Below are 26,574 nucleotides of genomic sequence, written 5' to 3'. Positions count from 1 at the left end.
GTAAATGGAGCTTGCTAAGGTTATGACTTTCAGGTTCACAGGAATTAATCAGGAATCTTTCTTTGCCATACTGTCTTCATCAAAGAAACCATAGAATCTCATCTGTCCCTCATATTTGAGCTCTACACTCCCAGCCTAATAATAAATTAACTTTGCTTCTATCACTGATCATACAGCTCAGAAATCACTTTTCTCATTGTCTTTTTTTTATCAACACATCCAGTGAGTTAAAACATGCCCACAGTTACAGAGCACATAATCACACTACACAGAACCTATAACCCTCTCTAGCAGAAAGTATGTACACAAAGATGTGTCTCTCAAGAAGAGAGGAGGCAGCAGTGTAGTACGCGGCAAAAGCTTCCTAAGAAGTTTGGAGGTTAAATGCAAAATTCTGTGAAATTAAAAATCCCAGTAGGGAATTAAAGATTAGCTGGGGCAGTTCTTGTGATATGCTAATTACAAAACCCTAAGACACAATCTCAGAACACTTTCCAATGCCCTGCATGCAGATGGGAACATATGGATTTTGTCAGAGTGACCTAGAGTTGTTGTCAATGTGAAAATGTATGTAAAATAAAGAACGTCTGCTACTGAGCTTGAACTATCATGTCCCTAAAAGCAGCTCACTTGAACCGTGTAGCATATAGTTGCTCCTTTTTCCTGTTTTACCTTGGCTCAAACTCATTCACCTGAGAATGCTTCCTTTTATCTCTACCTTTGATAGATCTTAGACATTACCACCATTCGTGCTTGTTGGGAACAACTTTTTGTTAAGGACAGATAACAACTGGAAACCATCTCCAGTAGACCTCCAGCATACCAAAACCTTGTAAGACAGCGGTAACACTAACTCTATCTCTATCCACATACTAAATCCTATCCCATTCTGTGATGAACTGTAGAGATAGCCAGGCCTCAATCATACCGTTATACATAATGCTACTTGTAAGTTTGAACTAACTTCAACCTAAACCGAGAGACACCCTAACAATAAACTTCATCCTAAATCTAACCTTGGTGTAACTCTAGGCCTATCCCCAGGCCTAGACTTAGCTCTAACCCTAACTTTAACTCAAGCTCTAAAATTATCTTAACACTAACAGTGGTTGGACAATAACCCTAACCCTGTGCCTAACACTAATCAAAATCCAAACTCTGGTGTAATCCTAGCTATGAACCTAGCTTTAACACTTACCCTGATCAGAACTGAGAACAAAGCTCTATGCCTTGTGGATTCATAACACAAACACTAACAGTCCTAACCATAATTCTGACCTTGGTGGAGCAATAATACTAACAAATTCAAACTTGTCTGAACCCTAGCACTGGTTGAATGCTAGCCTGAGCTCTATCCCTGGCCACACCCTTGATCTAAGCCTAACACTATCTTCTCTGACTCCCAAACCTTATCTCCAGCAATTGCTCTAGACTTGACCCTAACCATAATCCCAACCTTAACAATAAACCTAAACCTAAACCTTACCATTGGAGCCCTGCCTCAAGCCCTATTCTTAGCCTTTGTAGGAGTCTTACTCCTAACTCTAAATATAATCTTAAACATAACACTGGAGGAACATTATACCAAGATACACAGACTTAACCCTCACCATAAACACTGAACAACACTGGGTCCAGCTCTAGCCCCAGACCTAACCCTAAATCTAATCCTAAAAGTGATATAACTGTTAACCTAAACCTAACTCTCAAACATAGTTTACTTTTTCCTGAAACCAAACCTAACACTAGCCATAAACCTAACCATAACGTCAATAAAAATTGTAGCCTCGTCATGATCTCCAACTTCAGCCCCAGCCCTATATTTTTCCCTACACGAGCCTAACCTGAGACTTAGCGTTAGAACTGCACCTAACCACATAACTAACCCTAACACTATACCTGGCCCTTACTTAGCCCTAGAAAACTGCATAGCCCTAGTACAGACTGTATACAAACTTATCCTTCCTACTTAACCTAGCCTAACTGTAGTCATAGGCCGATCCCATACTCCAAACCTGACCATGACCCTAACACTAACCCTAACCCTGATGAGCTAACCCTAATTTTAAGCACATACCCAAACCCTAGAAGAACCAAATCCCTGTTACGATTTGTAGCCTTTGTGCTAGCCCCAGCTCTAGCCCTAGTGGTAACACTAATCCTGGTTCAAACCTAGCACTAGACATACTCTTTAACCTAAGCATAGATGTAGTCTTAGTCAGAACTCTAGGACTAGACCTTATCTAGGTTCTAGCATCAATCCTAACTTTAACATTAGACCTGTGTCTAATGTGACACTTGGCTCTGGAACTAAACCCAGACCTACACCTAAACATAAACCTGAACCTAAAATTCATCCTGTTCCTAACATTATTATACCATAACCACAAATGTAAACCTAAACTTTTCAAAAACTTAAACATAACTGTGAATTTACCCTAACTGTAATGGAAACCTAAACCTAACCTTAACCCAACACAAACCAGATCCCTATGCCATGATTTAGCTATTAGTCTAGCCCTAGCCCTAGCATATCACTAACCATAACACTAGCACTAACTCTAGTCCTACCCCTATGCCTGGCCTGAAGTATAAACCTAATCCTAAACATAAGCATGGTGGATGCCTTGAGCCTTTCTGGATGTCACTCACGACCTTCTGTGCTCACAGGTTAGGCTTTTTAGGGATGGTGGGATCACTGGTGGGAGTACTGAATTAAACACCTAATTGATTTAATATGGCTCTGGGAGTGGCTGGAAGGATTTGCTGGAGAGAACTCTCTCTATGGACATGAGTGGCATCAACTAATAGGTTTTTACCCAGGATGTAACATAAAGGAAAAGGGAATCTCTGCCTGTCTTCCTTACCATGTAAAATTTCCCCTCTACTACACTCCACCCTATGCTTGCCCAACATGGACCCTGCAGGCAATGAAGCCAAATCTTCAAATCTGTAAGCTATATAAAACATTCCTCCTTTAATTTGAGGAATGGATATTTTGTCTCTGCGATGAGAAAAATAACTAGGTGGAATTCTATTATTAGCATTAGACCTAACATTCACCATAACCCAAACCTAACACTAAACCAAAGTGGAACCCTTGTCCTGACCCTGACTTTAAACTCTAACTTTTAAAACCCCATGTCCTAAATGATAACCTTAATTATCAACATAAACCACCCTAGCACTTAACATAAATCTTGCATTACCCTACCTTTATTTTATCTATTTACATTAATCTTAAACCTTACCCTAACCATGCTGGAACTCTAAAACCTAGCACTATTGTGGACAGACCTCAGACCTATCACTTACCCTAGACCTATCACTTACCCTAGACCTATCACTAAACATGACCTTAAAACTATCCCTAACAATAATGCGAAAACTAATCCTAAACCTTAGATTATTGTGCTCACCCCTAATCCTATGTGTAAAACAAATCCTAGCAGCAACACTAATCCTAACTTTAACCCTAATCCTGTTCAATCACCAAAAATAAATCATTTCTCACCATTTCAAAATCCTACATGGAAACATAAAACTAACCTTAATATAACTCTACATCTAAAGAGACCTTAAGAGTGAGACTTAACAGAAACACCAACCAAAAACCCTAAATCCAGGGTAACTCTAGCTCTACATCAAGCACTAGAACTAGCCATAGTTTACGCTAATGATAAGTGTAACTCTAATCCCAATCCTAATACTAACAATAACCCTCTGGGAAACCTAACATTAGCTCTATTATAATACCTGATTGGCGGCTCAGTCCTAAATGCAAAATGTAATTAAATCCTTAGTGCAAACATGTGAGACTAATAAAATTAACCCTAAACCTAGTCTTTGAACTAGATTTAGCCCTAATCCTAGCCCTAACACTAAACTTAAGCCTAACCCTAATAATAATTCTAAATCAAATGCCAACTCAATGCCAACTCCAACCCATAAACATAACCATAACTATAACCAAAACCATAACCTTAAGCCAAACTAATTAAACCCTAGCCCTAGAACTAGACATAGTACAAGCTTTAGGCCTACATCTAACAATAAGTAATCCCTAACTCAACCATAGTGGAACCCTAGCCATAAACATAACTATGAACTTAATCCTAATTCTAAATCTGACACTGAGCAGAAGCCAAACATAGGCCTAGCCCTAGCACAAACCCTTGGAAAACCCTATCAATTTTCTTAACAATAATCCTAGTAAAGCCCTGACGATAGCCATAGCTCAAAACCTAAAATTAGCCTTTGGCCTACTAATCTCACTAAGAAACATTACTCTGGTGGACTTCTAACACTAACCCTATATTAGCATTTAACACTAACCTTGGTAGAACCATAGAATTATGGCCACCTGAGGCTTAACTACAACCTAACACTAACTATAAACGAACCTTTAAAAGTAGACATATCCTTTTTTTTGTCTTTTTTATTTAATCTGTAACATCTCTAAGCCTATCCCTAATGTCTTGCTAGAATGCCAACTCCAAACTTAACTCTTAACCTGTTGTAAACCTAACAAACCTGACATTGACTCTAATGCTAAAATTAACCCTAATGTAAACTCTGGAGAAGCTATGGTCCTAATTGTAGTCCTAGAACTTAACATAGTGCTAGATCTTGCTGCAATCCTTCCCCAAACTAAAAACCCAGTGCAAACCTAAACCTAACACTAATTCTACCTCAAAACAAACCTTAACACTAACTCTCATTGCCTACAAGCCTGAGTCAAAGCCAGTTTTCTCACTCTAGAAATAGTGGTACCCATTGCCCTAACTTTATCCACATCCCTAAAACTAACCCCCATAGTGGAGGAAACTTAAATTTTACATTCTCACTAACTCTAAAACCAACCCTAATGAAACAGTAGCCCTAGTCCTAGCTTTCACCATACCCTAGCCCTACTCTAGCCCTAGCCCTTTAGATGACAGTAACCTAACCCTAATTCCAGTACTTATCATGGCATTACCATAGAGTGACTCTAATCCTAACTTAATGTCACAAGAAACTTATCCCTAGAGGCATCCCAAATCCTAGCAAAGCCATACACTTAAACACAACCCTAGCCCTACACCTAACCCACATCCCTAAAACTAACCCTAAAAGAACCAGAGTGGAATTCACTCACAAATCAAAGAATAGGCCTAGACATAGGAATAGTTGTAATACTACCCCTAATCTAACATTAATCCAGCTGTACATGTAACACTAATCCTAAATATGCTAAAAGACTTGACCTAAACCTAACCATGACCATAACCACTCTAACCCTTAGCGCTACCTGTATCTCAGACCTAACCCTAAAAACAAACACTAATCCTAAGCCTGAACTGAAACCTGGTAGCATCTTAACAAATCAAAATCATAATTCTAAGTTTGGAATCTTAGCCTAAGTCTAATGCCATCCTATACCTAATCATGTTACTAAACATAGAAACTAACCCCTAACAAAACACTACACTTCTTAAAACCACAGACCTAGCCTAACCTCTAGCCCTAGCCCTATATCTCATATTAACCGAAGTCTAATCCTAGAAGAACCTAGCCTTATTTATACAGGATTACGTAGTCTTAAAAATAACCACGGTGGCACTCTAAAACTGACACTAACCAAAACTCTAAAACTGGTAATACACTACACTAGTCATAGCCCTAAACATAGACCTTGTCCTAGAAGTACACAAGGCCTAAACCTATCCTATACTCTGGTAGAACCAAAACCAACACCTATCACTAGCCGGTGATTAACCCTAACACAAACCTAACTCAACCTGAATCTTTAACTTAACCTAAATTCTAACCTTAAATGTAGCCCCAACCCTACATGGAGTTCTAGCTCTAACATGCTCCATAAATCAAACATGACCCTAAACCTGTGCATAACCCTACCACTGACCCTACTCCAAACCATATTTTTAACCTAGGCATAAAAAGCTAAGGCTTAGCTCTACCCTTGTCCCACAATAACTATAACCATAGACCTTAGTCTACACCTAACCTAACTTTGGCCCTAAACTTAAATCCATTCCTGAACTTACCAAAACCATAGCCCTAACCCTAATTTTAACCTGGAATTACTTGAAGCATAGCCACATCCTAAATACAGACATCACCATCACCATAACCCCAACACCAGCCATGACCATAAGCATAACCTTAATCCTAAACATAACTCTCCCTTATAATAACACTAACCCTAAATCTAACACTAACTCTACCATGAAATGTAACCCTAAGCTTCAATGCTAAGCAGTGGGGTCTGCTGCTTCTGCTATTCCTGCTTGCTGCTTCATGCCTTCCTGCCTGCATGCCATGCACCGTTCTCCTCTGTGATGCCCCTCTGCCATTCCACCTTGCCTTGGAGACAGCTGACTGTGGACTGAAAACTCTACCAACTGTGACCTGGTGTAAAACTTTTCTCTCTTAATTTAAGGCTTCTGAGTATTTTGAATAAGCAACAAGGAAAGTAAGAGAAGCGTACAGGTAGATGACTGGGAAGGAGTAGCACATACATTGTGCTGTCCTGACCACTCAGTCTCAGAACTGCTGCCCAAGGCAGAGACATTCACTTGGGTTCAGCCATGATGGGAGCCACAGGCAGATGAAGAATTGTTTAAAAAGAAACATACAATGTAGTGATTCAACTTCCTGTAAGAATCAAACAGGGACAAGGTGAGCCAAGCTAACTCTGACCAACTTCCGTTTCCTCAAACCTCAAGGAAAAGCCTCACTGTCACCTCCCCATCCTACTCCTCAGGGAAAACACAGGACTCTAGGGACCAGGCTCCACAAGAGAGGAACAGAGACTCTGGAAAGGACACTGTTCTTTGGGAGTGAGGATGGGGGTGAACACAGGCGAAGACAGCAGGCAAAAGGGGAAATGCACAAACCTGAAGGTATGCCACCAGTGAGAAGAGCTTCTGAGGCAGTGACACCGGGTGACACAGTGTTGACAGCAGAGACAGTGCAGGAGAAACATGGGCTTTGTGAGCCTGCACAGAAGAAAGCAGGTTAAAGTGGCATAAGGGAAAGAAGAGGCCTAAGTGCCATAGTCACAAAGAGGCACAGAAGGTAGGGCAGTGTTCCTGTGCTCAGGTGACAGTCACACATGCTGGGGGACACTGGGAGTGGGGAAGACACTCACCCGTGTTCCAGGCACCAGGGTAACATTTCAGTGGTCCAAAACTGAAAGTAACAATCAGAAAGACATGTATGTTTCTGTACCTGCACTCCCATGACCTTGCTCTTCATGAAGTTTAGCAAAATAACTATTCAGGCTGGGACCTGGGACAGCCACAGCAGGCAGAAGGAAGGTGTGCAGAACTAAAGGGGGCACTGACCCTCCAGAAGGCCGCTCTGTGTTGAACTGACCCTGACACTCAGCTTCGTGTTCAATACCAGACTCCCTAGTAAGGATCACTGGGGTGCAAGGGCCGCAGCTGAGAATCAAGGTTGAGACACTGAGGCCCAGGGGAGGAAGTGATTTTTCTGATGTGGTCAAGTAAGAGAGTGTCAAACAGGAAACACAACATCTTCTCCTAATCCTGGTAGCTGGGTCTCCTCTCACATACCTTGAGGGGCTTTCAGAGAGGCATAGATGACTGGCTGTTTTCACTGGCCTGAATTCCCTGCCTCAGTAGCCAGAATAGCAACAACCATTTACAGAATGTTTCCACTAGGTCCTAGGGAACTGACACAAACGCATCATTTGAGTTTCACAAGTGTACATACATTTATTCTCTATGTGTCACTCTGTATCTCTCTCTCCCTTTCTCCCCCCAACCCCCTCTTCATCTTGTCTCTTCTCTTTTCTCGTCTTTTCTTCTCAAATCTCTCTTTTTCTCTCACTCTTCTCTCTCTTTCTCTCTCTCTCCCTCTCTGTCTGTCTGTCTGTCTCTCTCACTCCTTCTACCCCTCCCTCTTATATTTTGTTTTTTATTTTGTTCTAGAGATCATACTGAGTGTTAAACACAACCTTGTCAAGCCCCCCACCACAGAGTTACAACACCTATAGCTCCCTAATGCAGAATTCTTAACCAGTAACTGACACTTTACTCATCTGAACCCTGATCCTCGGCTGCCATCTGATTCCTCATCCCCAGCAGTCTGGCCACCCAAGACTCACTCACTTTCTCAGATGAATGACCCTCACCTTGTGTCTGTCCCAGGCTGATTGATATTTTTAATCTTTTTCTTCTTTTCCACTACTGCCACATCATCAAGGCTGTTCTTTTCTTGAATCTGTAGAAAGGAAAAGCAGTGATGCTCATGAAAATGAAAATACCCTGTATTCACATCCTCCTGCAGAGTTTTTACAGAACACTGGTGTGCATGTCATCTGCTGCAGTGCCACCCACAACTGGACAAGGTGCTACAATGTTAATGAATGAGAACATGAACTGTTAAAGTGGCTTAAACACAGGGGAAAAAACACAGGCAGCTAGCCCCTTGCTGTTTGTCTTTGAATCCTACATCCTGGGGAGGCTGGACAAAAGGATCATAATATTCACAGCATTTTGGAAAAACTAAAACGCTCTCACTAAAAAATGAATAGAAAGAAAATTTTCTAAACAGCTGAAGATTTACATGAGTGTTACTTGGACTTCATCCTTAGTAGTAAAATCAATTGATCGATCATTCAATAAAAGGCAATGAATAGGCAGAAGTGAAGCTCAGTGATGGAGCACTTTCCAGCATGTCCATGGCCCTGGACTTACCCAAGGCCTTGGACTGTAAACGTCAGTACACACACACACACAAACACACACACACACACACACACACACACACACACACACGACACACCCAGGAGAAGCAACAGTGGAAGGTAAACTCAATCTTTTAACTTGCAGCTCTGAGGTTTGCCATGAATCAGCCAATCCCAGGGGCAAAACCAGAAGCAGAGGTGGAAATGTAAACACTAAATAGGCGGTGACTGTACATTGGGTAGTTCAGAACCAAACATCTGGGAACCGTCTTACCCATGTGCTAGAGTAACACTGGTACTTCTCAAAATTCTACTAAAGACCCTAATGGCAGAAGCCTTGAAGACACAGCTGTAGGGAATCTGAGAACTAAAAAAACCCAAGGTAAACATTATTTTGAAGGAAAGTGATTATTGTCAGACACATTTATGGAAATATCACCATTAAGTACATTAATAGGCCTCAATTCTCTCAAGAGAATCAAGCAGAACAGACATTTCAGAAAGTAGCTGGGCATGGGGTTGCATGCCATTGGGAGACTGAGGCAGGAGGCCTGTGAATGCAGGTCAACCTAGGCTACAAAGCAAGACTCTACCTGGAAAAAAATTTCAAGGACTCATATTAATCCTTTTCTACTCAGCTTTCTAGCTGGAATTGATGTGGGAAGACCTATGTTGTGAAGCTGAATTTCCTGTAATCTGTTCCACACTGGACATGTAGATCTCACTCGAAGGAACTGTAGGAAAGGGCACTCTGATTCCAGAGTCAGAGGGAATTCATACGTGAAGTGGAGAACTGAGAAAATTCTGAAGTGTATCCGGAGACTAGAAACCTGGCAAAAACAACACAAACCTGGTCTCCTATGATCGCATACACTGGGCTCCCCAGTGAAGTTATCACATTGTCAGTGCCTGAGTTCAGGAGTAATGGTGCCTGGTACCTCTCTCTGCTCCTTCCCATGATCCCAACCTCATGTCCATGTGGAAATTCGTGCCTCTGTCAGAGAAACTGTGAGAAAGTAAAGACACATTAGGGGACCATGTGTGAAGATCAAAGGCCAGGTGAGGGCTACTGTCCAGGGGGACTGGGACTAGCCACATCCTACTCCTCCCTCCCTGGCCCCAGAAACTGTCTGTGCCCTGCTTCCTCTCCATTGCAGCAAGGGCAGGGACAAAGGCTTTTGGACAATGGGGGTAAGGGAGGTCCAGTGTGGGTTACAGGAGTAGAACACCAAGCCCAGACATGAGGCGCAAAGTTACAGCCAGTCAGTCAGGTAAGGGAGGGTGGGCCAGGGCACCAGAGCTGGGTGGCCATGAGAGGACTTGATGGGGTACTGGGGCGCTGCAGTCTCCCCATTCTCCTTAGGGATGGCCCAGACGTTGACCATAGCATGGTTGTTAGGAACTCAGTCTGGGCTTAGGGGCAGTGACCCCTTGAAGTTTACCTTTTTCTTTGTCACAGCTGATTTCTGCCTTACAGTTTGTTCTGAAATCCCTAGGCAGGGAGGTGACAAATGGTGAGAACACATCAACTCAGTATGGTCCACCGCAGAGAAATTATTCCCAAGAGCCGTTGCTCAGCCCCTCTGCCTGCTCACAGATCCTAAATAACTGCCACACAGGGAGGCGTGGCCTCAATTCTCTAAGCCCATTGGCAGAGCGTGACGATGATGTCATAAGGGCACCCTGAGTTTTCCTCCTGGGCGGGGCTTTCTATGGAGTGACCTCAAAACTGCCTCACTGCTAGCAGTGTACAGGACTGTGTGGCCAGCTGTTTACTGTTAATAAACATTGCACAGTCTCGCTACAAATCTGTACACTGATTTCCTCTCCTTCAATAAGCCAAAACTACATCTGGCCGAGAACCTGCCTGTGGTTAGCTGGTTTACACTGCTGGGCACTGTGCCAAATGCTTAAATTCATCATTATTGTTTTGTTTCTTTGTTGTCAACCTGAAGATTGAACTCTTTGCTTTGCCCATAGCCCTCCTTTTGAGACAGGTTCTCCCACAAGTATCCAGGAGATTTGAGAGACTCCTGCCTCAGCCTCCCAAAATACTAAAATTACAGATAAGCTCTGTGCTACCTGGGCCTACAACACCTTAAAGCAGTCAAGAATGAGTTATTATTATTCTACTCGTGTTGCAGACAAGCAAATTGAGGCTGAGAAGCCAAGTGACTGTTCAACTTCAAAAGGACAGAGGGCAGAGCAGGGATCTTAAAGCAGAAATCCTGACCTAAACACACAGACATTTTGTTCCATAAAGTTGCAGCCATTCTATTGTCTGCCACTGAGTTCAGCTAAATCACAGGATTTGGCACTGAATTGAAACTTCTGTTAATGTTCTAAAGACAACTTTGCTACATACTACTGTGGCACCCCACAAGATTCCCACTGTACCGTAGCCTTCAGCTACAGCTTACCTACTTTTTTGCAACTTCTGTTATGTTATAAAAGAGACAAACTCTGTAATCAGTAACTCAGACTCTGGGGACCAATGGCTTTAATAAAATTTCCTTTCTTCTCCTAAGCTCCTGGCTACTGTGGACTCGATTTTCCCACAGCAGCCTGAGACCAGGTCTGTGCATTCTGGCTTGGGGAGAAGCAGGTCAGAGCTGGTAGGAAGGAGGACAGCACTGCTAAATTCTCATTTGGCATCTCGTGTTAATACTGGCTTTTTTATTTTATTTTGAAAGTATACAACACAACAAGTCAGAATAAAGCCCACTAAGATTGTACTGTGAAATTGGTACAGAACTTCACAGCAGGTTACTGGGATAACAGTAATAGGTATCACAGTATATTTTGTTATCTTTATAATAGTTGTTCTTTCAATCACATATATCAAAATGAGATGAAATATAGAACACTATAGAATTTATCAAAACAGAATATTGAATAGATCAGTACCATTAACCAGAAAAGAGGAAAACAGTAATAAAAATATTTGCCTTCAAAGAAATGGTAGAAGGAAGTCCCCCTTATTTGCTATGGTCAACCTCCCAGGAGATCCTCAGATTTCTGGTTCCCATTTGCTAATGGGCGGGGGAGAGGGAGGATAGGGGAAGTGGGATATTTGACTCTAGGCCACGTAGCAGTAGATTCACTATTGCTTAGCAGGGAAAGAGGATGGTCATTTGGTTTCATAGCGTCCTGAGTTCCAACATGGTGTGGATCTCAGGAGCTGCTGCTGGTTCTACCCTGGAAGGGCAGCAGTCTGCCAGACCACCACTGCTTACCAGGGAGGGGAGGTGCTTGCTTGGCTTCCCAGTGTCCTAAGTTTCAACATGGCGTGGATCTCAGGAGACACTGCTGGTTCTCCCCCTGGAAGAACCACAGTCTGCCAGACTGCCACCGCTTACCAGGGAGGGGAGGTGCTTTCTTGGCTTCCCAGAGTCCTAAGTTCCAACATGGCGTGGATCTCAGGAGCTGCTGCTGGTTCTCCCCCTGGAAGGGCTTCAGTCTGCCACACTGCCACTGCTTACCAGAATACTGGCTTTTTGAAAGGACTTGCAGTTATCTGTATTCTAAACTTCGCCCATCTGGATCACACACAAGGTGCTTGGTGAGCACAGGCAGTCCTTGAATGTCTGCAAGCCACTAAAGGTAATCAAATGTAGACCAGAGTCAGCTCAGCTCACATCCTCTCTCTCTCTCTCTCTCTCTCTCTCTCTCTCTCTCTCTCTCTCTCTCTCTCTCTCTCTCTGTGTGTGTGTGTGTGTGTGTCTCTGCATGTTTGTGAGTTTCTGTGTGTGTGTAGGTTTCTTTGTATGTATGCATTTTCATCTGTGTGTTTGGGAGTGCTTTTAACTAAGCTTATGTGCTTGCATGAGTGTGACAGGATGTGTTTCAGTCCTTGTGTCTGTGTGTGCATGTGACTGTTTTTGCCTGTGAAGAATTTTGGGCTTGACTGTGCATAGGAACATCTCCATCTCAGGTCCATGGCACTAAGGAACTTCCAAAGGCCTTCCTGAGATTTTCTCTGAACCCTGTGACATTGCACGTTGGCACCAATGGGTCAGGTCTTGCCACAGCCCTGCCACAGATCACCAGAGCCACCACATCCACTTGCTTTAGTCTCTGTCAATGAAACTGGCACAAGCACCTCGTCCAATCCTGGAGTGCCAACTTCACAGGCCAGTCTCCTGAGGATTGTCTCATCCTTGAAGAAGAGAGGGAAAGCCTGAGTGAAAGGCTCGAGGGCTTTCACACTCTGAAGCAGCTCCAGCCCTTTTGCTTAGGGTGGTTGGGAAAGCCACACTGCTCCCTAGGCACAAGCCTCAAAGCACAGTCTTGCCCTGTGTGTGTGTCCAAGCAGTTGGGAACACCTACTGGGAGCTTTGTGGAGGCAGCCTAACATGTGTTTAAGCCTTGGAAAATCCTAGGATCGAAAGAAGTGCTGACTAGGAGACTTGTGATTTTCTTTCCCTGGCCAGGGCTCTAGCCAAGGCTGATTTCATCTGCAGTACCCCTTGCCTTGTGAGTCCCTGTGCCCTCATCCCTGGCAAGCCCAGGATGGTCCAGTGGCCAGGCCTCTGGCAGTCTTTAATGAAACTGTTGTTCTTGCACTCATGCCCCAGTGAAGGGAAGGCTTTTGAGAAGCAGTCACTGCAGAGGATCCAGGCAGATCTCTCCTGAGAGCCTTCAACAGATGCTCCCAGGTCAGGCTCTCCCATAGGTTGTTCTGTCGCTGGTACCATCCTCTCCCAGTTGGCATATCATCTGATCCCGCATGTCAACCCTCTGTCAGTTTGTTGTGCACACACAGATGTATGGGCTAGCCAAACGATCATTTTTTTTATATTTTTTTATTTCATTTAAAGACAGACTAAACAAAGCAGAAAATAGGTAGAAATAATACATATGTTCAGAGAAAAAATAGTAAGAAATCACTAGTTGATGTTTAGATATTGTCATTTTACAAATGGTTGTTCAAGGTACAAAAATGGAACATGTAAAGTGGGAATTTAAATAGTGACACTTCAAATAGTTCTGTTCAACTGTGCAACAAAAACTTAGTAACATGGTTGTCACTCCTATACACTTAAATATACATGCAGTTATCCATATCTTCATTTATGTTTAGATTGAACAAACTAAAGCAGGTTAAAATCATCAAGTATAATAGTATTGCTGGATTTCACATCATGACACTCTGTGATCAGCACTGGGTACTATAGTCTTTTTTTAATTTAATTTAAAGAAAGACTAAACAAAACAGAAAATGGGTAGAAATAATACATAATTTCAAAGAAAAAAATCAAACAGTAAGAAATCACTATTTGATGATTACAGATTGTCTTCTTACAAATAGTTATTCAAGATACTAAAGTAGAGCATATAAAGTGGGGATTCAAACAGTGAGATTGCAACCAGTTCTGTTCAACTATCCAACAAAAACTTAGAAATATGGTTATCTTCTGGAAAAAAGTAATAAGAACTGTGGGAATAATAAAACCCAGAATGTAGAATTGTTATTGTAAAAAAAGAGAGGAAAAGAAAGTGCTCTACAGGACACAACTGTAAATGTGTTTAGGCATGTAAGATAGATGACTGCATTACTAAGTTTTTGTTGGATCATTGAACATCATTGTTTGCAGTCTCACTGTTTGAATGCCCACTTTGTATGCTTAATTTTAAGCTATTCAATAGTTTATGCTTAAACTTGCACAACTATTCAAGTTTTATTCTTAAACTTGAACAACTATTTCTAAGATGACAACATGTAATCTATTAACTGGTGATTTCTTACTGTTTATTTTTTTGAAATTCTGTATTACTTGTACCCTTGTTTTGGTTTTTTTTTCTTTAAAAAAAGAAATAGGGTTATCAAACTATACACTTAAACATACTTAAAAAAAGAAATAGGGTTATCAAACTATACACTTAAACATACATGCAGGTATCCATATCTTCAATTATGTTGAGATTGAATAAACCCAAGCAGGCTAATATCACTCTGAACAAAGAATACTATTGCTGGGTTTCACATTATGACACTCCAGGATCAGGACTGGGTATTTTAGTGTCTCTTTTTTTTCAAAGTATCTGTTCATTTCATCATGTGTCATAAGATTAGTTCTCATAAACTGTTTATATTCTACACATGCATGAGTCTTAACATGTACTTCTATCCTTTCTATATTAGAGGGAGAAACAAAACAAAACATATTCCTATAAACACATGAAATGCAATAAACATATAAGACCATTGCACAAAGAGTTCTACTGCTGTTCCTGTGTTGTCTCTTGTTACCTCCAATAGAATTGGCTATATCATCAGACATAGTATAATTGAATATATCAGTACATAACAGTATTAATAAAAATACAACTTTGTATATAGTATAGAACTTCAAAAACCGGCAGTTATCAAATCAGAGTGTGTATCATCGAGTCTTGTCATCTTTAGTATAGTTGCCTATACTCTCAGACTTGATACTATCAATCATATCAGTTTTGAATAAAATCTTCTCTGCCTCATTTCTGTTATGCTCTTCTTTTGCCATCAGTTGTCTGCTTATCTTCTTCATTCTGTTTTCTGCCCCATTCATTGAGGCTTCTCTGCCACTGTTCCTGGAATCCTAGTACTTTTCTCTCTCTCTCTAGAATGCCCTGCAGTATTCTCTGTAGATTTGGATTGGTGGTCGTGCATTTCCCAAGTTCCTTTTTGTCTTGGAAACATCTTGTTTCTCCATTAATTTCTAGAGACACTTTAGCAGGATATATCAATCTGGGATGGAGGTTATTTTCTTTCAGGAGTTGTAATATTTGGCTCCAGGCTCTTCTTGACTTGATTGGTTGTGTCGAGAAGTCTGCCATTTTTTGATGGGTCTTCCTTTATAGGTTATCTGTTTCTTGTCTCTAACAGCTTTTAATATTCTGTTCTTATACTGAATTTCTGAGATCTTGATTATTATATGCCTGAGTGTAGATGTGTTTTGGTTGTAGGTGACTGGAGTTCTGTATGCCTCATACATCTGAATATCATTTCCTTTTGTTAAGTTTGGGAAGTTTTCCTTAATTATTTCTGTGAATAACCCTTGTAGTTCCTTTGTTTGTACTCCAGTTTCTTCATTCACATTCTTTATTCTCAAGTTATAGATCCTTTTGTTGTCTTCTAGCCTTTGCATCATTACTGCTTGTTTCCTTGTTATCTTTAAAAAGTTTTCCCTTTCATACTCCCACATTGTAAAATTGTGCTCCAGTTTGGATAATCCATCTTTAGTTTCTTTCAAGCTGATTTGCCATCTTTCCATAGAGTTTTTAATTTCCTAGTAATCTCTTTGAATCTGCTTCATGTATTCTATATTTTTTATATTCTTCATCAAATGGTTCTCTCCTTTCTTTGAGTTCCTCCCTTCTTCTGTCTGTGTCTGCTTGAGGGATGCTTAGTATCTCTTTTATTAATCTTCTTATATCTTGCTTTATTTGGCTAAATATTTCAGTTTTGAACTCATCTATGAGGGCCTGAATATCTCTTTATGTCCACTTGCACCGTGTCTGATATTGCATGTTTGCTGTTCTCATTCTCTTTTGTATTTACCTGTCCTGGGTCAAGGTTCTCCAGGTTGGGACCTGGGGACTTTTTGTTGTTGTTCCCTCTTCCCATCTTTTTTGCTTCTTCCAGGAGGCCCCAGTTTTTTTCTTTGTTTGTTACAGTTCTTCTGAAGCAGGCTGGCTATATCCCAATGCCTCTAACCCAGAGCCACGCTGGGGACCAGCACTGTAGAACATCTTAACCACAAATGATACCAACTCAATTAGAATTCATTGTTGAAAGAGTTTGCTCCAGAATAGATTACAGGACATTATGGTGGTGGTTCAACATGGCAGAAGGAAATGATCATTTTTTTTTTACAATCCCTTTGAGCGAAGTACTGAGGTTCTATGCCTGAGTGAGGTTTGTGCGCTCTGAGATCAGAAAGTGCCCGGTGGGACTGCAGGGACTATTTTGTTCCTAGAAAGAATTGGGCAATCTGACTTAAAAATGGTAACGATCCATAACCAGGTAGGATAAATTAATCTTTAATAATGTTGGTGGCTGGAGAGCAAAGGGAAGGTAAAAGCCAGGGGCAGAACAACTGTGAGAAAATACAGGATTGGGACTTGCCCTCCAGTCAGGGCCTTGGATTGAGTGCCCAGCCCCCTTCCAGGGAAACACAAAGTTGGGAGAGCTGATTTCCCCTAGAGAGATGTCCTCTGGATATTCTCTGGGCGAGTCATTCCTGAGGTTCTCCTCCTTTGGGAGTAGAGTGTCTGGTAATCTTGCATGGTCTTCCCTATGAGAGTGGTGACTTTCTTTGTGGTGGGCTTCCTGCTGTCAAGCACTGGAAACATGGCAGATCTAGCAAGACTCAGATGGGCACTGGCTTGTGTCTGAGCAGCACCATTCACGCAGCCTCCTCTGCTGGGGCTTCCACTGCTGGTGAGGCACATTCGGGTTCCCAAGGGGTGCTGTGCCCCATTGACCTTGACTTTAGGCAAGTCCCTTGCTGGTGCTGCTGCTGCTCCTGCAGTGGCTGCTGCCCCTGCTGATGCTGCTCTTGCTCATCCCCCTGTGCTTTGTTCCCCTCCTTCCCTTCCTTGGGGTCCCTCTGCTCCTCTGTGTTGTGGTCCTGCTGTCATTTGTCTTCCTATCGCCGTCCTTTCATCTCTTGATCCTCCTCTTTCTCTTGCTCTCCCAGTGCAACCTTCTGCTTCTGCATAGGCATGGGCACAATGCTCATAAGGATGAGCTGGCTTTGTTGGGCTTTGACCTCCTGGGCTCTGCTCTTTCGGATCCTGTTTGTCACATCTTTTAATCACTGTTTTCGATCATCCTGAAGCCACAGGTACATGTCCCTCCAGAACTCTTGCTCCTCTGGCTCTTGGTCCTTAAAGTGTCTGTGACAATTGTATTTTCCATAAATGATCTGTCTCTTCAGAGAGCCCTCCACTGCACATCTCTGTGGGTCAGAGCTCATGAGGCAGACGTTTCTCCAGGATAGGTTGAAGGACACAATCCAGGATGAAGTTCATGTCATAGATAGCATCCAGGTTTTTGGAGAGAAACTGGTGGAAGCACTGGTACCAGGGCATCTTGGTTGCAAGAGATGCAGAGGTGAAACCCTTGAAGCCTGGGATCTTTGAGTGAGTTCTGTATGTGCTGCAGCTGGCTTCCTGATATACTTCTTCATTTGCCTTCAGCTGGGCTGGTTTAGCCAGCCTGGCTGCATCATGGAGGTTCTGCAAGGCTGTGTTCAGAAATTATTATGTTGGCTGTACCATAGAGACCAGTCAAGATGAAAACCTGAGGCCAAGTGGTCTTGGATTTTCATTTGAGGCTTGCCCTTCACTAATATCATGTACTAGAGTACAAAGTTTAACTTCTTGGTCTCTCAATTTCCCCTGCTGTAACAGTCATTTTCATTTGGCAATGAGGGGAATCAAACTTCATTGGTCATTCCAAGATTAGGCCATTAGAATTTTGTATTTTCTTTATCTCCTGCATAAAAAAGTTAAAGTTTATTGAAGCTGGAGTGGCATGGACACATAAGGGTCATTTTTGTTTGTGTATGATGAAGAGAATTTGTTGAGCACTAAAGTAGAGTACATTGCATTTAAACAGAATTGTGTCAGTAAATTAGAATGCCTCTTGTATGTGGCTATGTTTGTGCCAGAAATTTATATTTTGTATATATTTAAGAAATGTGGCAATGTGCAACAAACAGTGTCCTTCCATGCCTAATGTCAAAATTAACCCAAATAGGTGGTTTATGTATGCTCTGTGTATGTTAAATAGCTTACAGTTGTTTTCATGAGGAAGAAAACGATGATATTGCCTTCCAAGAAACCACACAGATGACTGATAAAGATGTTGTTCTTTTAAATAATTCATTACTTTTACCTTGTAGAAAAAATATGGTGACTTTAATACCTATGGTCTCATGGTCTCAAGCTTTATCCTTTCAGAGTCCATAATGATGGCTAACTCTTCCAAAAATATTGATGCAAGTTATATTCATATTGTGAAAAAGACTATTCTTAGACTCATTTCTCAGATTGAAAACAATAAGATAGGATAAGGAAGTTGTTCAATATTCCTTAGTAGGCTGAAATTCTAGCTATACATTGAAATAAATAGCAAAGGTAATAATTCTATAAAGTGTAGTAATCTCTGGAAGTCTTAGATATTTTGTCTAAACAAGACCACGGCTTGGACATTTACTGTGAGAATGAAAAGGAAACTGGGTTTACTGACACAAAGTAGGTACAAAGGAAGCAGCTGACATGGAGTATGATTTGCTTGACATGGAGTATACACAGGAAAAAGTAAAAATTACTCCCACATTTTTGAGCATATCACTTGAAGAGATCATTGTCACACACTGAAGAAATTTCTCACTGAGAAGTCACAACTAACTGAGCCAGCATTTGCTTGAGGAGTACAGCTCCCATCAAGTAAGTTGGTTGGATTTTACTTCACAGTCTGTTTGTTTCCTCAGGACCAACCTGGCCCAAACCACCTCCCCTTTCAGCTGTTGTAATGACAATCTAATTAGTGTCCCTGCTTCTGCTTTCCTCTTCTGTGCCCTGTTTTTCATGCAGTGGCTCAAATGATCCATCTGACAGATCATGTTGTTGTGCTTTGAGTCATCATCATTAGAATGCTGTCCTGGAGTGAAGAGATTCTGGATTTGGACTAAGACAATATGAACTCTCTGTCTGAGGATTTTCTTGCCTTGAAAAGTGTTTCTTTGCTGACTAAAGGTTGCAACACTGTCCCTGAGGTCATGTGGGGAAGTACTCATTATTCCTTGTTTGATGTTTTAGGCCATGAAACTATTCAACATGATACTAATACTTCCACTGGTTTTTGTCAACTGTGATCTGATTCATATTTAATTTTTCCTTTCATTCTCATTTACTCTTTTATATTGAAATATGTATTTCTGTATTTTTAGAGTTTTCTACACCTTTCTTCTTAAATTATGAAAACAAACTTTCCCTTATAGTTCCAAAAATTTTTCTTTTGAAAACTTTCCTTCTTGGATAACTCTCAGTATTTTGGATATAACTTTTTTGTTTCTCCAGGTTATGTTACTCTAAGTTATGGAAAGGTCAACAAGACAGCTGTGTGGTGTCCAATTCTATACTTATCATTCAAATTATTTTAGTTGAGGTTAGATGAAAAGGTAATAGGCTACCATGAGTAGATTTAATCTGCTATTGGGTTAGGCATAGTATGTGTCAAAGCTCATGTTCATTTTCCAGTTGGACTCTCTGTTTTCATTCTAGAGTTGAAAGGTGGTATGGTTATATCCAGGTGCCCCCAAAACCCTCATGTACCTATAGGTGGGGAGCTTTGAAGGTGGCTAGATTAGGATGTGTAAGTGTAGATTGGAGTATAATGCTGAAATTAAGGGTGTGGATAATGCAAACCCTGTCCTGGGTATGGGTATGGTTGGCACCAATCAGTATGCTTTTAGCAGGATGTAAAAAAAAAGGATAGAAAGAAGTCAGGTGTCGGGAGTGTCTAGTGCACGCTGGACCCCGGGAAGAGGCACACACACACCAGATCGGGACACGGGGGGTGCAGCGCGAGGAAAAGAAACAGAGAGACACGGCAATTGCAACTACACGGCACTGCACTGCACACTAAGTCTTTATTCTAGGGTTCTTATATAGTAAACCAGATCAACTCACAGAGCACAGACGATTAACTAGTGAAAAAAGCATTCCTTGTGACAAGCTACAATGTGACAGACTACAATGTTTATCTAAACTATCTAAGTGAAGCAAACAAGCATAATCAGTTCTTCTAGCCCCTCTAACCCAGGAGGAACTTCATTAGCCCAAGAATGTTGTTAATTATGTTTGTTGCTAGTGTCACAATGGTGGTCCGCCACTTCCTCATGACTCTGTAAACAAAGCCAAGTGGGTTCAGAGGGGGGGAACATCCCCACTGAGAACAGGCATTCCTGTACCGCCTCTGTCTCGCATACCGGGGGCCATTGTTTACTGCAGGTCCTGAGGGGGCCAGGGCCTTCAAAGTGACTCCTCATCCCCCACAGTCAGGTTTCTTGAAGTTATACTACAAAGCAACAGTAGTAAAATCAACACGGTATTGGAATCAAAACAGAGCCGAAGATCAATGGAATAGATTAGAAGATACAACCACAACTACAAACACACTCAACCACCTTATCTTTGGTAAAGGAGCCAAGCAGGTTCACTGGAAGAACGACAGTCTCTTTAATAAATGGTGCTGGAAAAACTGGCTCTCCATTTGCCGAAAACTAAAGCTAGACCCATGTCTATCACCATGTACTAAATTAAAATCTAAGTGGCTCAAAGATCTGAATATTAAAACAGAAATACTAAATCTATTGGAAGACAAATTGGATAGAAACCTTGGAGACATAGGAGTAGGTAGAGAATTCATGAACAGGACTCAAACTGCACAGGAAATCCTTCCCAGAATCAATAACTGGGACCACTTCTTATTAAAAAGTTTCTGCATGTCAAAAGAAATCTCCAGCATAGTGAAAAGAAAACCCACAAACTGGGAAAAGATTTTAGTGAACTCTCTCTCAGACAAGGGACTCTTGTCTAAAACATATAAAGAATTAAAAAAACTCAGACCTCCAAAATTCAAAGATCCAATTCAAAAATGGGCATCTGAGATGAATACGCAATTCTCAGATGAAGAAAGTCAAATGGCAAATAAATACATGAAAAAATGCTCATCATCATTGGTCATTAGAGAAATGCAAATTAAAACCACACTGAGATACCATCTCACTCCTGAAAGAATGGCCAGGATCAAGAAAACCAACAACAAATGCTGGAGAGGCTGTGGGGAAAAAGGAACTCTCCTACACTGTTGGTGGGAGTGTAGACTGGTGCAGCCTTTGTGGAGGTCAGTCTGGAGATTTCTCAAAAAGCTGGGATTGGAAGTCCCATTTATTCCAGCTATTCCACTTCTAGGCATATTCCCAGAAGAACTGAAAGCATCATACCACAGTGATATATGCGCACCTATGTTTATAGCAGCACAATTTGTAATTGCCAGATCTTGGAAACAACCCAAGTGTCCATCAACTGAGGAATGGATAAAAAAGTTGTGGTATTTCTATACAATGGAGTATTACTCAGCTACGAAGAAGGATCACATTGAGATATATATCAATAAATGGGCTCAGCTTGAGACCATACTCATAAGTGAAATAAACCAATCTCGCATGTGTGAATACCGAATAGTTTCCCTAATGTAAGTAATGATTCAAATATATAAAAATATGTGGTAATCATGATTCCCCATTATGTGGCCTTGAAGCCTTATAAGGTTTTCACTTATTAATTGGAAAGGCTATATTCTGGGCTTCTTGATATGGAAATATTTGAAGCTATAATATATGAAGTTTCATTCAAATATTTCAAGGAAAAAGACAGACACTATGGTAACTACTATTAAATCGGGTTATTTGGTAGTGAAGCACTAGGTTGCTGAAACAGTCATGCTTTGACCTCTATTGTTATATTGTTATGTCCTGTTTTATCTCAATCTCTCCCTTATTCTTTAAAAAAATTATTTAGTTATTTCTTATGTTTGTTTTAATTAAGGGGGAAAATTAAAAAATTAGCAGGATATATAATAGTAACTTTTTTTGATTTCCTATTAACCTGTTTTGAAGTCCTGTAATACTCCCATGATCTTGTTTTGACTGATTAGACTCTGTTCCATTCTGTATGATAGTATCAAGTTTGAGGGTATAGGCAACTACTTTGAAGGCAATAAGATTCATTAAAATGCCCATTCTGGTTTGACTATTGTCTCCTTTGAAAGTCCTGTAATGTTTACAATGCTTAAGTTTTATTGGTCTTGTTCTCTACTGTTTTGTTCAACTTCATAATATCTAATGAGATAGACAATTCTTTTTAAGGAAACAAGAGACAACGTTGATAACCATTGTTGATAACCTTGTACTCTGTTTTACATCATGTGCTATGTCTATCCTTGGTTTTGACTGACAGCTTTGTTTTGCCATATTTCACTTTATTCTCTCCCCCCCAAAAAAGTAATAAGAACTAAGGAGTAATAAAACCCAAAATGTGTAAATTTTGTTGTAAAAAAGAGAGGGGAAAAAAAGAGCTCTAAAGGATACAACAGCAAGTGTGTTTAGGTGTGTTAAATAGCTGACCATATTAATGTTTTTGGTTGGATCATTGAACACAACTGTTTGCAGTCTCACTGTTTGAATGTCCACTTTGTATGCTTTGATACTGTGATTTGAGCAACTATCTCTAAGATGATATGTAATCTATTAACTGGTGATTTCTTAGTGTTTTTTTTTTTTTTTTTGGAGTTCTGTATTACTTGTACCCTTACACCGCTTTGTTTTGTTTTGTGTTTTTCTCTTTTTCCTTTTAAATAAAATTTAAAAAAAAGAAAAGAAAGAAAGAAGTCAGGTTTGCTGCACCTGCTGCTACTGCTTCTACTGCTGCATTCTGTCTCCTACCTACTCTGCCATGAACTGCTTCTCCTTTGTGATCCCACCACAACTTGGATCAAGCTGATTATGGATTAAAGCTCTACAAATCTTGAACCAAAATAAACCTATCCTCTTCCATACTGTGTGTTGATAATTTTATTTCACCAGTGAGAAAAGTGGCTAACAGGAAAAACAAAGATTATCACAGCACTACAATGTTCATGTGTCTAGATGAATCAAATGTATCACACGGTGTCAGTTTTGTTAAACTGTTTTCTATCTTGTTGCTCAGAATATCTGCATTCTCTAAAACCGAAATTTATATGCAATTTCTCTCTCTCATGCTTAACTTTAGAAATATATATGAATGTGATTAAAAGAACCTATTATATTTGAAAATATTCCTAAATTTAACTAAATTCAATTTATTTTAAAATTAATGTCAAATATTGGGGCTTTTCTGTTTTAGTAGACAATTCCAAGACAACTCAGAATTAGTGACAGCATAAACATATTTTGCCACATTAATTACCACAGAATAATCTAAGCAAGAGGACTCTGGCTTTGGACTCAGGAGGCTTGGGATTTATTTTGCATTAGTATAAGATGTCCTGATTCTGTGACTTAGTTTTTCATGCTAAAAAGAGATAATATTAATGCTTGCTTTTCCATTTCAAGTGGATATTGTTAGATTATGTTAGAGTAACAAAAAGTGTACTTTCCAACTATAAAGACAGCTGAAGAATGTAACAATCTTAGTCATCATGATGTTAATCCAGTTTAACAATTTGTTATGAGAAAGACTGCTTTTGAAGAAACACTGTAGACTATTACTAATATGAAGTGATGATGTTATAATATAGGTCATAATTATCCCTTAATATATTTAAAATATGTTATATCAGTGTGGGAGGACATGAGAAGGAAAACAATATAGTTCAATTTTTAAAAGTCTGCGACTCATCTAAATGTTTAATTTATACAATACCATATACCTTAACTCCAATAATAAACAAAATTCATTTGTTATTAAATACCTAAATTCATTATCAGAGGACTATTTTGCTTTCTTTTCATGCAGTGACTTGTCTTTGTGCAAATATAAGGAAAAAGTCAACATTTAGAAATGAATGCCATAAAAGTTCCTGTCTCATATTCATTTGAGTAAGATGAAGTAATTGGGCTATGGTAATGTCTGTCAGTGAGATACCCCTGAAGTCTAATTAAACACAGCTAAGACAGCTCCAAATTTTCCTGCAAATAGCATATGTGGCAGTGGTGAGGCTCCAGAGAAAGGATCCTCCAGTGATCACCTTTATAAATCATCCACAGCTGAAAGTAACTGACCTGATTGGCATTTTTAATCTTATAGCATTCATTCATTTCTTCATAAACTAACAGCTGCCTGGTCCCTGGCCTCAGAGCTGTGGTAGCCAATTTGATAGGTGAGATACTTTTGAAGGAAGTCACAAGGATAGAATCTCACTCAGGATTAAATGAACCTGAGAAATCATATAATCACCCCTCATTGCCACTGACCTAAGCTTCAGTTTTTCTTCAGCATGTGCTCTCTTTTTATTTCTTTGTATAATACATTTCCTCAAATTGGGGTTTTACCTCCACTTCCATTAATAATGCAATATACTTTATCCAAGAATGATAAAAACACTATGGGTGAATGGGAGAAGAAGGAAGAATGTACTTAGTAGGAACACAGAATAATAACAGTGAATCATTCTCTTGTCGGTGAGTGAAACACTGCTGTGTCATAACGTATCAGGAGAGATTATGGCTTGCACTCAGCACAGTAATTTTATGATTATAAAAAGTAACATACATTGTTACCCATAGTAGGTATCCAGTAGAGTCACTGAATGGGTGAATTTACATGCCTGTGGTAGTTAATGTATCCATCTGTCAGTTATATGTTCATTATGTTATCTAATAGTGTATTTATACTTACATTCCATGTTGTTTCTATTTTCATAACTTTGAAAATAATGGTTTATTTTACTTAATAGATCTTTATTGTTTGAAATGCCTATGTAAGAGAATTTTCTAGCCCAGCGTTTAAACTGGATTTACAGAATAAGACTGTTAAATCATCCATGGGATGTAACTTTGAAGAATAAACAATATTAACTACCTGTGTAATTATCTTGAAGTCAAATACCTCATAACATATTTTCAAGCTCAACCAATAAAATATGGTGAAACTATTAAAATCAAGTACACATTTTCTTTTAACAGTACATTTGCATTTTTCATAATGTAGGTATGTATTTTGGATAGACTGAATGAAAGTATAGCAGCATTTGAGCTCCTTGGTTTATGACCAGGGTAGTAGTGTACCTATTCATGGAGATGGAGGAAGTGTTGGAACTTGTCAAGTATTTATCATCTTACAGGTGCCACACATTGAAGACACGATGCCATACACTATGCTAGGCACACTGAGGAAACAACCATGAATGTTCTATGTGTATGGCAGGTGCCAGGGAAAGTGTGTCCCCAGAGATTTGCACATTTTTGCCATCTTCTTGCTTAGATTGCCTTGTAATAAAGGCTTTGACCATATCTTACCTTAAAATTTAAAATTCTAGTTTCAAATGTAAATTATAGAAAAGGAATAAGCATTACCTTTGCACCATACTTAATAACTTACTCAGTGTATTTCATGACTATAATTTGTAAGCTCACAGACACAGCAAGGATCAGACCCAGGGGGGATGGAAAGCATGTAACAAAGTCCCAAGGAGTTGGCGGGAACATCCAGAGTTCATGTACACAACCCCGAAACTTCTTATTAAATTGTCCACTAACTGGTGCTTCATGAGTGTTTTTGGTGACACAGAATATTATATATCTGAAGAGACAGCATCACAGAGGAAGTGGAAAAGAACACTGAAACACTAACAGCCTCCAGGACTGAGACAGTGACCACTCCACCTCTGGATTATGACATTCAGGCTACGACCCTGCATGATTAACTGTGTGTCTTTATCTCTAGATAGGTAATTCATGTCTCCAGAAGGTGTTACTTCCTGAATGGATCACCTCATGCCTCCCAACAATGTGATTGAACTTATTCTCTTGGGACTCACATAGAATCCACATTTGCAGAAAATACTCTTCCTTGTCTTTTTTGGTTCATTTTCTTATTTACTGTGCTGGCCAGTTTGGTTGTTGTCATCACCATCTCACTCTGTCCCTCCCTGTCTGTTCCCACGTACTACTTTCTCACTTACTTGTCCCTCATAGATGCCTCCTACACCTCTGTCACCACCTTGAAAATGCTCATTGACCTGCTCTATCAGAGAAGGGTCATATCTTTGGCAGAGTTATATGACCCCTTCCTTTACTTTGACATTTGTTTTGGAAATG

The 26,574-nt window shown here is 40.2% G+C and overlaps 1 long non-coding RNA gene across 1 annotated transcript; it reads right to left on the bottom strand.

The window, feature by feature from the left end:
- Positions 1-8,161: 8,161 nt before the first annotated feature.
- On the bottom strand, positions 8,162-10,317 carry LOC134473795 (uncharacterized). The gene is made up of 3 exons (XR_010044221.1): positions 10,159-10,317; positions 9,655-9,722; positions 8,162-8,250 (listed from the first exon to the last, which is right to left on the bottom strand). It is a non-coding gene; the product is annotated as an uncharacterized LOC134473795 (long non-coding RNA).
- Between the last annotated feature and the right edge of the window lie 16,257 nt (positions 10,318-26,574).

The sequence above is a fragment of the Cavia porcellus genome, unplaced genomic scaffold (genome assembly GCF_034190915.1).
Source record: "Cavia porcellus strain 051 isolate PalLab524CR breed Dunkin Hartley unplaced genomic scaffold, mCavPor4.1 scaffold_28, whole genome shotgun sequence".
NCBI classification, from domain to species: Eukaryota; Metazoa; Chordata; class Mammalia; order Rodentia; family Caviidae; genus Cavia; species Cavia porcellus.
The sequence above is the reverse complement of the archived record's forward strand: the minus strand, read 5'-3'. Positions and strand labels throughout refer to the sequence as shown.